This window comes from Crocodylus porosus, unplaced genomic scaffold (assembly GCF_001723895.1).
Source record: "Crocodylus porosus isolate Cpor-Errol unplaced genomic scaffold, CroPor_comp1, whole genome shotgun sequence".
Lineage (NCBI taxonomy): Eukaryota > Metazoa > Chordata > Crocodylia > Crocodylidae > Crocodylus > Crocodylus porosus.
Window position 1 is genome coordinate 19,779,565 of NW_017728943.1, and position 12,099 is coordinate 19,791,663.

General features: G+C 41.3%; 1 protein-coding gene across 2 annotated transcripts in view; it reads right to left on the bottom strand.

Moving 5' to 3' along the window:
• COL8A1 (collagen type VIII alpha 1 chain) overlaps positions 1-12,099 on the bottom strand; it is a 155,984-nt gene that overhangs the window by 48,723 nt on the left and 95,162 nt on the right. The window contains exon 2 of one of the 2 annotated variants that reach the window (XM_019548852.1): positions 7,280-7,398. The exons of the other annotated variant lie outside the window; for it this stretch is intronic. The gene's annotated coding sequence lies outside the window, so the exon portion shown is untranslated. The remainder of the gene's footprint in view (positions 1-7,279; positions 7,399-12,099) is intronic. 2 annotated transcript variants of the gene reach the window in all.

Sequence of the window (12,099 nt, forward strand, 5' to 3'; positions counted from 1 at the left end):
CTTGGAAACATCCTTCAGATAGTTGAAGGCTGCTAATTAAATCCCCACTCATTCTTCTCTTCTCTTTAGACTAAAAAGCATAGTTCCCTCAGCCTCTCCCCAGAAGTCATTTGCCCCATCCCCCTAACCATTTTTATTGCCCTCCGCTGGACTCTCTTCAATTCGTCCACATTCTTTCTGTACAGGGGGGACCCAGAACTGGACACAGTACTCCAGATGCGGCCTCACCAGTACTGAATAGAGGGGAATAATCACTTCCCTCCATCTGCTGGTAATGTTCCTACTAATGCAGCCTAGCATGCTGTTAGCCGTCTTTGCAACAAGGGCACACTGTTGGCTTATATTCAGCTGCTTGTCCACTGTAACCCCCAGGTCCTTTTCTGCAGAACTGCTGCTTAGCTGCTTGATCCCCAGCCTATACATGGTGCATGGGATTGTTCCATGCTAAATCCTCATCTGACTGTTGGAAACCTAGGCTAAACCATTCATTGAAAAAATAGTATTGTAACATCTGCAGAAGAGAAATGAATCCTATTGGGGACATGGAAATCAATCTCTTCACTCTTCTCCAGGTCAAACAGTGTCTGGACATGATTTCTTTTATAATCTTTTGATATTTTCAAATGGCTGTTCTTTGGAAAGGGAAAAGGAATATCACCCACAAGTAGTGATCATTTTAGTTCTCTTCCCACCCCAGTACTGGTTTTGGAGTCGTAATAATGCAGGCAGATTGGAATAACTGAAATAGGGTACGTCCTCATTTTGTTAAACAAGTCTTAATTCAGCTTCATTCAACTCCAGCTCTTGTGGTATTTATTTCATGACATTTGATAGAGTGGAGAATCCTCAAAAAACTGTGGAATGCTCAATAGGGAATTTTTCATGTAGTTTGACTGAGTGGAGATGCTAAGTAGAGATATAGAAAACTCTCTCAGTTCATACTGGGTTTTTAATGTATATATTTAATGTTGTGTAGAGAGCAAAAACAAACCACTAAGAATGTCTGAATTCCTGATGATGTTTCACTGCAAACTGTGAACTTTGCTATCTGAACATAAGTTATATTTAGGTTTCATTACAGAGGCTCCAAGCCCTGTGAGCCTTTTTTCTCTGTGACTTATTTAGTACAAATGCAATTGAGGATGGGAGTTGCCATCCAATTCCTCTTTCAGCTTCTTCACTTTTGAAATTAACTTCTGCATTTGTGGCTCTATCAAGTGTATTGGTCATGCAGGCAAGGAGGTATTATTCACATGTAACATACTGCAGTATTCTACAGTGATGGTCCAAAGCATGCTGGGTGAAACAGCCATTTCTCCTCAAGTTAACTAACTCAGCTGAAAATACTGGCTTCCAAACTGTAGATATGGGCCAGTATATTCTGTATTTACTTGACTGCAAAACTACTTTCCTTCCCACCCACCCCCCATCTGTATGGGGGAAGGAAAGGGGGATATCTCCTCGCCTTACATTCACATACAAGGAAACTTCATTACGTATGTTGTTTATCATTAGCCTGCTGCCAAAAGTAATGGAAACCCACTATGAATTTTATTTAAATGCAGCCAACACTGAGCTTGGCTATAAAACACATAACCCATATTGGGCAAGTATACTGATGGGAAACTACCACAAAAATAAGTTAGTGCAGTTCATCATTGAGCACAGTCCCCTTCATCACTGAAGGTTTCAAGTCATGGTAAGCCACTGCATTGCATACATCTCAAATTCCTCTTTACTCCAACAGCTGAATTGCACCTTTCTTTCCCATTTCCAATTATTCTTTTTTTTCACCAGTCTTAAATGTCTGGCAAATTCCACCAAATGGGACCTCAAACAGTTCACCCTCTGACTGCCCCTCTCTCAGCCTGTTGCATATGACTAGCATGGCACCATCCTCCATGAGGTGGAGCTAGACCAAGTTGCCCTGCATCTCATCTTCACATACATTTTTGAAAGGATCCCAGGACTCCTGACAAGAAAAGCTAGTTCCAGGCATGAGTGGGGGCCCAACTAGCACGTGGATCCCTTTTTTTAGGGGGAGGAGAGGGAGTATTTGGAGTACACGCACCTACTGAACAGTGGTGAGCTGGGGTCTTCATGGCTTGAAATGCTGTTGACTCTGCTGGAGCCCAGCCCAATTACTGATGTGGTAAATAATGAGCCAGCAGTGTAACAAGGCCAACAACAAGACCAATTGCACCTTGTCATGTATTAGCAGACGCATGACCAACACATCGAGGGAGGCGATGCTCCCCCTCTATGTAGCATTAGTCAGGCCACAGTTGGAGTACCGTGTCTGGTTCTGGGTGCCACACTTCAAGAGGGACACAGAGGATCTGGAGAGGGTTCAGAGGAGGGCCACTTGCATGATTAGTGACCTCCATGAAAGAACCTATGAGAGGAAGTTGACGGATCTGGATCTTTTCTGCCTGCATGAGATGTCTGAGGGGAGACCTTGTAGCCACCTATAAGTTTATCAAGGGAAGACAACGGGGAATTGGTGATGCGCTATTTACCAGAGCGCCCAGGGAGTAACTAGGAATAATGGGTGCAAACTAGTGGAGAGTAGATTTAGGTTAGACATTAGGAAGAATTTTTTTACAGTAAGGGTGGCCAGAAACTGGCTTGGGCTTCCAAGAGTGGTAGTGCTATCACTTAACTTGGAGGTCTTCAAGAGGAGGCTAGATAGTCACCTGGCTAGAGTCATCTGACCTTGGTCCTCTTTCCTGCCGTGGGCAGGGGGTCAGACACAATGATCTATTGTGGTCCCTTCCAACTCTACAGTCTATGAATCTATGAGCCTTTTGGCTTTGGACTAATATCATGCACAGTTTTAATTCTATATATGTAGGTACAAAAGTAGTGCTTAAGTGGGCTTATGGGATACCTGTGCTAAAACTTGCAGTGGCTTCAAAAACATAAAATGTATCAATTCTAGATGAACTAGGTCTATGGGTGCTATATGCAAATTACTATAGGTAAGCTTGTTTCAAGGTCAGTGTTTTCAAATGTGCTTGTCACTTCCATGTGCACAGGGAAAATAGGGTCTGACAGTAGTGGGGGGGAAAGGGCCGTGGGGGGAAGAAGTTGTGGGGAGGAGGGCCATTTGACTCTTTCTCCCCTCCTTCTTCCCCCAGGTTAATTTTCCACGTTGTAGCAGTGAGAGAGGATAAATTCCAGGCAAACATCCAATAATTAGATTATAACACTTAAATTTTCCATATATAGAATCTAATTATTGGGGGTCATCTTATATTCAAGTAAATATGATAGTTCCCACATCTGGTTTATGGTAGTGAAGAAGCAAGGATTCAAAGAGCACTGTATCCTACAGGCTTTCTCTCCCAATGGCCCAGGATGTGCTGTATCATGATGTGTTTCTTCATGAGAGCTGGTAGGGAGTGTTCATGGAGACACCCAAATCTTGCCTGAGTCCTTTCCTCCCCCACCAGAGTATTCCACCTTCTCAAACATCAAAGATGAGGACTTCATGTTCTCTCTTACTGCCCCGATCTAGGGAGGCACCTGTTTCCTCATTGTATAATAGCAATTTGATATGGTGGCTCATGTGGGTCAAGCCTACCTCGGGACTTCTCCATTTTCATCAGTTTCAGATGTTTGTGTATTGAACTGAGTGATTAAGGAGGAAACAAAGAAATTAGTTACTCAAATCCTCCTTAAATTTAAATGAGAGTTGGTCCCTTAAGTATTTATAACTAAAGTTCCAGTGAAAATAACATAGTACCAGCAGGTCCCAGAATAAGGTAAGAAACTGAAAAATAAGCAGAATACCTGGCAAAGGACAAAGTGGCACTTGAATGAATATGAGTTGGAAGGGAGAGAAGGGGAGGAGTATACAGGAGTCTAAGTGAAGGGGGAGTCAGTTGGTGAAAAGTATATGGTGATGGTAGAGATGAGATTGCAATAGCAATAGGAACAGACAGGAGGGCATAAGATTATGTGAACTAAAATATCCATATTTCCCTGCTTAGTCGTGCTTTTGGTCCTGAATACGTAAGGCAGGGCTATGCTGAATATTTTCTTGGTGCATTATGGATCAGATGGAGTATATGAAGTTAAACTATTCAATCCAGCACTTTTCCTAATTTCCTTCCTCCCCACCCCCCCCCGGTTATTATAATTTTGAAAATTACCATAGTTGTGCATTTGGTGCTATCTGAGGTGAGGCTAAACCTGCCCTGAAATTAAGCATAGAAAGCTGAGACGATTTAAAGCATGTGCCATGCATAGTAAAACACACTGCATTTTTAAATACCACATTTCTTATAAAAAAAGGCAAATTTAAATCTCAAAGTATAGCAATTACTTTCAGATGTTTGATTTTTCTTTTTGGAGACCTGTCATGTCAGTCATTTAAAATTGACAAACACTATTTTGATTTCCTCTGCATTTTTTGTTAAGCACCTTTTTCCCTGCCTTGCACTGAAAATTATATACTTCCCTCCTTTGTCACCTGCTCTATTGTAATGTAGTGTGTGTGTGTGTGGGGGGGTGTTTTGGGGTTGTTTTGTTTTGTTTTTTTGAAGAATACCTGGCAGGGCAGTGGATGAGGAGATATAGTTACAGGAAGCCCAAAAGCTGAGCCTCCCTTTCAGCCGAGACAATTAGATTGTTGTTTTTGGTTGGAGCTCAGAAATTCTATTAGATCCAAATGCTTTTCAAATGTCTTCATCAGCTGATACTGATGCCAGAAGACTTTCAGGGCACAATATAGAGCCTTTCATTTCAGGATCTGTATCTGAAAACCCTTAAGTTTTGGATAAATTCCTATCAAGACCTAAACTTTATAGCTGGAGATGGAGTATACTGGAGCAGGAAAAAACAAAAGGTGGGGGAGGAGTAGTAAATATTTTGCAGTCCTTCTCATTTTGCACTAAAGGTTGATACTTTCCATCCTAACTAGTTGTGTTTCTGAAAGAAGGTGTTAATTTTGATACCTTGGAGTGCTACAGCTAAAGTATCAGAATGTAACTTGGGTATCATGACACAGGTCCCAACTCTGGCACTGATTCTTGAGACATTGATCACTTCCTTTACACCTCTGTTCCCTTTATCTGAATTATTGCCTTTCTTACCTTTGCAAAAAGAAGTATTAATGGTGGTTCTAATTTTTAAGCTATCTGGCACAATATTTAGTCATTCATAATTTTTGTTTCCTACTGAACTACAAGAATGTTGGAGCCCTAGACTTTTATATTCCTTGAAACATTGTACATGGCTGTGTAATACTATAAGACAACTGTAGGAAAAAGTCTTTAAAATGTACTATAAAATAGTCACCTTTCTATATAATCAGGCTTGGCAGGATTGGATTATTAAAAATTGATGAATGGTGATTTCACTGTGCACCCGCAAACAAACAATTTCCACCGTTAAAAATCAAAATTTAAAGAAAGGGGTCTGTAACGGGGAACCCTCACCCCTGTTATTGGACAGGGGAAAAAGAGAGGTAGGAACAGTGGACAGGAGGATTAAAGAGGAAAACAATGGGTAGCTTAATGACCTGTCAAGGAAGCAATTAGCTGCTCCTGTGCCTGGAAGCTGGCTGGAGGGAGATAGGCTACTTAAACAAACCTCTACCCAAAGCCTAGAGGGGGAGAAGTGGGGAAGAATATTCAAGACTTCAGCAGGGTGGCATTAGAGTCCTGCCTGGGCCAGGCCAGTTAAGCGTGGGGGCCAAGGGTGCCCACTGCAGCTCCCTGTGTTCCCAGAGCTCTGGGAGTGCCACTGCCTTCCTCTTCTGGTCCCTGCCTGCCCACCTCTTTCGTGATGAATGAACACAGTGGTTTAAAGCATTTATTGATTTATACATATTTTTACATTATTTTTATAAAGCTTTTAACAGTATACTGTTATTACCAAATTGTCTGCAGCCTCACCCCTCCAACTTTGAGCAATCTTGAACATTTAAATAAATAAATTACTAAAAAATAAACATTGTTTAGCCATCAACATGATAACAAAAAAAATTTTTTTAATTCTGCCAAGCCTATATAAAATGGTTGATTAAAGCACTGTAGAATTTTTCCCCGAGGTTATGAGAGCCTGTTTCATTCTTTCACAATGTACCTAATGCGCTGAGAAGATTTAATCATCCAATAGAATGAATCTTATTTCTCTATTAATTCTCATGGGCTGGATTCTTTAGTTGTAAAGAGCTCCAAGGGTATAAGGCAAGGCCCCTCTTCGGCTTCTTTTATCTGACTAATTGGTGAAGTGGTTACCAGAGACAATTTAGCATCGTTAGTGCCTATAATGTCTCCCAAAATATCCTGTGACTGAAAAGGTCATATAAATGCACAAAGGGAATTTAGCAGATGTGATGTGTGTGTGTTTGATTGTTTTCTTTGTTTGTTTGGGGGATTTTTTTGTTTTTTAAGAATTATTCTTGTAGAACTTTCTTGGTTCCCTCTCAGTTAAGCTCTGTGGTACTCCTCCCTAAGAGAGAAACAGACTTTTTCCTCATTATAAGGACACTACAAAATGTGGGGAATCTCCATGATACAGTTTTTAACATGTGGATTTTTTTAATATTTGCTGTCTAAAACCAAAACAAGCTGCAGGAAGCTGCCATAGTGTAGAATATTAAGCAGTAATGACTTCTTTTCTTCCAGAAGTCACACTTGAAAACAAACAATAGTCATGCATAAGATGCTATACAATGAGCTAATGTCTACTTGTCAGAAAAATTTCCATTAAAATTCATGATGATGTCTAACATATTCCTGCTGCTACTGCATGCACACGTTTTGGATATCACAAGTATATAATTATCATGGTTCACTAAATTCCAATGAGCCATATCTCAATTCATCCTGTCCTTCTCTTTAGAAAATAACCTTTCCCCAGATAAATTTGTAACAAATCCTTACCCCTGGAAAATATACAGAATCCTTTAACCAGAGTTATAGAGAGAAAAGAAAAAACTTGCAAGAGAGTCTAACATTTTCTTGAAATGCTACAAATTATATCTTTTTTTTCCCTCCCCCTGAAAAATAGAAATTTATCAAATGGAATAGTTTCTTTACTTTCTTGGAAAACACACTGACAATGATCATAAAGAAATTGATTCTGGAGATCTTTTTTCTGTTTAAAATTAAGGACTTCAGCAAATGGCAAGCACTTGAGTATTTTACCTTGTCCTGTGCAGCTGATTATTTTAAGATCCTAGTGATGACTTTACTTTAAGATTGCCTTGCTTAGTCTTAAGCATTATGGATAACTTATTCAGACTTTCAGAACTGGGTACACTTACATTTAGATTTTGGAAAAGAGCTGGACACTGGCAATGCACTTGCTATTCGCCTTAAGATGGCTGGACTCCACGTCTGTTTGAGGTCAAAGGAAGTTGTTTTCTTGATTCCAGATCAGCTCCTAAAAAAGTTGTTGTTGTTTTTTTTTAAAGTAAGAATTTAAACTATAACAGAACTGTCCCACCACCAGTTTCAGACACCCTTTTGCACAGATATTAAGAAATATTGATCAAGATTTTTCACCATTTTTAGATGTTTCAATTAGCACAGGGGTTTTCAACCTTTTTTGGTTGGTATACCCCGGTGGCCAGTCCAGAAGTAGGGAGTCCCCTGGCCAAGCAGGGAGGTGGTGGGGGAGAGGGTCCCCCAGCAGCAGACAGAGGAGTGGGAGGGGGGAGAGGGGTCCCCCGTGGCGAAACCAGAAGCACTGGCAGCAAACCTGGAAGTGCTGCTGGCGAAATGGAAGTGCCCCTTCTTTTCTGCTCCGCTGCCACTGGGGACTTCCCAAGTACCCCCCACTTGACAACCCCTGAATTAGCCGTTTGACTTTCAAAAAATCTTCTACACTTCAAAGCTCCCATTGACTTAAGTCAGAATTCTTGGAATTTAGCACTGTTAAAATTCAGGCTACTGGTTTGGGTGTCTAAATATGGATGAAAGAGCAAAACATTCAGCTTTTATGTTTGAGACTCTTAGTTGTTCTCAGGCTACCAGTGTAAACTGTAAATCAAATGGATTTCTATTTTTCAGAAAAGCTCTGTGAGTATTATTCCCCACACAGATCTAAGGAAACATTTTACACCTAGTGACATGCAAGCACTATACAATTATCAAGTGGTTCGTACAACAAATGAATGGATTCAGTGAAACTCATTCTACTGTACATTGATTATGTCAATGAAAACACTATGCCCCTTGTTGCAGAGGGCTGCAAAGAGTCTTCATAAACTTTTATTTCAGTGTGATGTACATGAATCTTGTGCAACTAAGCTCCAAATAGGAATGAGTTGGACACTGAAACAATGAGAGGATACTAATATCTATTGATTGACCTCTTGTTTCATAGTATTTTGCGTGCACTGCTGCTTTTACAGAACGCAAAGGATTTTGTGTCTATTATTCAGAATACCATAATTTTAAGGCAAAAACTGTTGACCACTGACACCATTGTCCCTTTTTTGAAATCATGCTGTTGCCTCTGAAATTCCACCTTTCATAGTGGCAGAATACTGCAGAAGTTGAACTCAACATTTAATGTAAAGTTCTCACAAAAGCTCTACTGTCTGCAAACTTGTATGTAACCATCATTGAGAAATATGCAATGGATCCAAGGTTTGCTGAAGTTAATGAGAAGAATCCTATTGACTTCATAGTTTCTAGGCCTGGAAGGGACCCGAATATATCATCAAGTCCAACCTCCTGCCCTGGGCAGGAACGAGTGCTGGGATCATAACACCCCAGCCAGATATCTATCCAACCTCCTCTTGAAGACCCCCAAGGTAGGAGAGAGCACCACCTCCTTTGAGAACCTATTCCTGAGCCTGGCAGCCATAACCATAAAGTAATGCCTTCTGATAGGTGAAATTGCAGGCTGAGTCTGGGTTCTGGGGCCCTGCACCTCTGGCTGCAAGCAGACAAAACTCGAACATCTGACTCCCCAGGTACCTCTGAACTTCTACCTGCGCTGCTACATCCCCCTTTCACCCCTTTCCCCTTCATCCCAGCCTGTCCCTCACCCCCTGATGCCTCCATTTCCATTTTCACTGACTGGCTTTCTTGCCTGCATTACATGCCAGGCCAGCCTTTGGCTTCTTTACTATTCATTCTATCTAGAACCAGGAGACGCATCAGCTACAGGTGCTTCCTCAGCCTGACAGGATTTTTCAACCCAAAAGCTTCCTAAGATATATTTTTCTAACTATTTTGGGTTTTTTCATAATAAACATATACACATAAAACACAAGATAAGCCATCACATACCATGAGTAACATATATCCAACACAACATCTTTACTTCTTGCTGTCAATTCCTTTATAAAAAGAAAGGCTATGTGACAGTTTTGTCTGGATACCTTTAATGCTTCTGGTGCTATTGGTGTTGAGCGAGCTAAATTATTTTGACCTGCTGTCGTTTACAGCTGTGGATTGGACCACGGTTGTAGGGGAGGAGGAGGCCTCACGGGGGCACACTGCCATGTTGTGCAGAGGCCCCAGCACCAGGAGGTGCGCACCTGAACACGCACAGTCCCACAACCACCCATGTCATGAGTTTTGCCTGCCTGTGGCCAGAGGTGCAGGGTCCCAGAACCCAGACCCCCTCTGCACCTATCTCCTTGACAACTGGCAGGCTTAGTGGCTACAGCAGGGGCTACCAACCCTGCAGTTTTCACCCCTCTGTACCTTAACCCACACACAGGGTCACCTATGTCATGAGTTTTGCTTGTCAGAAGCTTGAGGTGTAGTTTTCCAGAACCCCCTCAATCCATCAACTTGAAACTTGGCAGTTTTCATGCCCCCAGCAACAGCTATCATCCCTGCAAGTTTCATCTGAATCAGGCAAAAAACAACAAAGTTATAGATATTTCATTGATTCCCTATTACGGCAGAATCTCCAAATCTTTTCTGAATCTATTTGGAGCTTCTGAATCGATTCAGAAAGCCTAAAGCTTCTAGTGATATGATTCAGACTCATAGATTTGGCCTCTGAATTGTCCACATTATCTCTGAATCTGAATCATGATCCGAAGCTTTGCACAGCCCTGCTGCAGAGGGCAGAACCCAACATTACAGCACTAACCAGAGGCAGCAAACACTCTTGGAAGAAAGGAAGTTGATGAAATCAAGGGCCAAATTTCTACTGATATTCCCTGCCCCTCCCTTATCCCCATCTTCTGCAAGAACAGGGTCAGGTCCAAAGTTCCCAGGTGTGTTCTGCTGTTTCTAGTTCAAGACTCTAGTCCTTTTATGCATGTACCTGTAGATTGACAGTGATTTCAGAATGAAAAAAAATCCTTCCATTTAATTTTTATTTATAATTTAAAAGTATTAGAAGAAGCTATCCTTAGTACACAACAAGGATCACATAGAGCTTTTCTATGAAGTCATGAGCACTTTTGGGTTCCCCTGTCAGCTACAGTTCACAACAGTGGAATAAGGACTTTTGGTTATTGTTGACTGAGAGGTATGCATGTGCCGTATGCAATATGGGAGGAGGTGGGGAGGGAATAGCATGTTGTGGCAGTTACTTGTTTGGGTGAACCAGAGTCATGGTTTCTTTTGGTGAAGCAAGAGGAAAATAGAGAAGGGGAAGAGAACAGAAAAGCTCAAGAAGGTAAGGGAATAGGAAACCCAAGGATAAGACCTGTTTTCCCTCCTGCCCTGCCTGGACTGTTTGATTTTTATTGGTCTGATTTTCCTAGATGTGTTTCTTGTAACATGCAACTGAAAGGATAAAAAGTAATTTATACATATATATTTAAGCTATAAATATTTTTGCTACACCCTTCAGTCAGGAGTTGGGTGGCTCGTGCTCCTGCTGAATCAAATCTACATTTCTTTGCTTCTCCTTCAGATTAAAGAAACAAACTATACAGAGGAAAAATATTTCAGATTTATGGGTATTACAAAAAATAAGGCCAACTCCTGAAGTTGTTTATGTAACAAAATCTTATTGGCTTCATTTTTCTTTTTCTAAGGAAGAACTGTGGAATATCTGACTGAGGGGAAGGAAAGGCACAAGAAAGTACATGTCCAGCCATGTTTTTTGAAAATGGTGCCCCATGGATGGTTTTGTAAATGGCACCACAAAATGTGGGGCATCATAGAGCTGTCATTTGCATGTCCACACTTTTTGTCAGGCAAAATTATCTTGTGAAAACATTTCGAGAACAAATTTGTAGCCAATTTTCTGATTAACTAATTTACATATTTTAACTAGTTTATTGGTGTCACTTACTTCCTTCTCCTATGTCCTGTGAACAGAAAACTGTGGCACAAAAAACTGGCAAGGAAAAGATTTTAATCTGACCACTATTTTTACAGGGTTTCTTCAATTTTAAAGGTAAAAATGCACATAGCTTGCCTTTTGTTTGCTGTCACATTCTCTTTTCTGTTTTTGCCTCTTACTGCCTGTGAATCCCCTGCTCCTCTCACAGTGACATAACTATGAAGCATCCCTCTAGGCATGCACCAAATTTTAGGACAGAAGATATTAGAATGGCTTCTGACAGGTGAATTGCATAACTATTTTGTTTTAAGACATGAGAAAAGTTTGGTGAGAGTCCAGTGGAGGGCAACAAAAATGTATAAAGGCCTGGGGAACATGACTTATGAGAAAGGGCTGAAAGAACTAGACTTCTTAGTCTGGAGAAGAGAATATTGAGGGGGGATTTAATATCAGCCTTCAACTCCCTGGTGGGTTTTCTGAAGAGGATGGCGCTAAACTGTTCTCAGTGGTGGCAGATGACAGAACAAGGAGCAACAGTCTCATGTTGCTACAAGGGAAGTTTAGGTTAGATATCAAGAAAAACTTTCTCACTAGGAAGGTAGTAAAGCACTGGAACAGGCTACCCAGAGAGATTATGGAATCTCTGTCGCAGGGCACTTCGGTGCCCTGCTCCTACAAAGAAGTACAGGCGCTGGTTGCCGGGGCAACTGCAGTTGGTCAGCTGACCAGAAGGGGGCAGGGCCTGACCTATATAAATGTAATCCAGGCTGAGGCCAGAGAGGCAGTTTCCCACTTGCAGCCAAGGAAGAAGGAGCTCTGCTGGAGTAAGCAGAGTAGGGAAGCCTGATGGCCTGAGCAGCTTCTGTTCAAGGATAC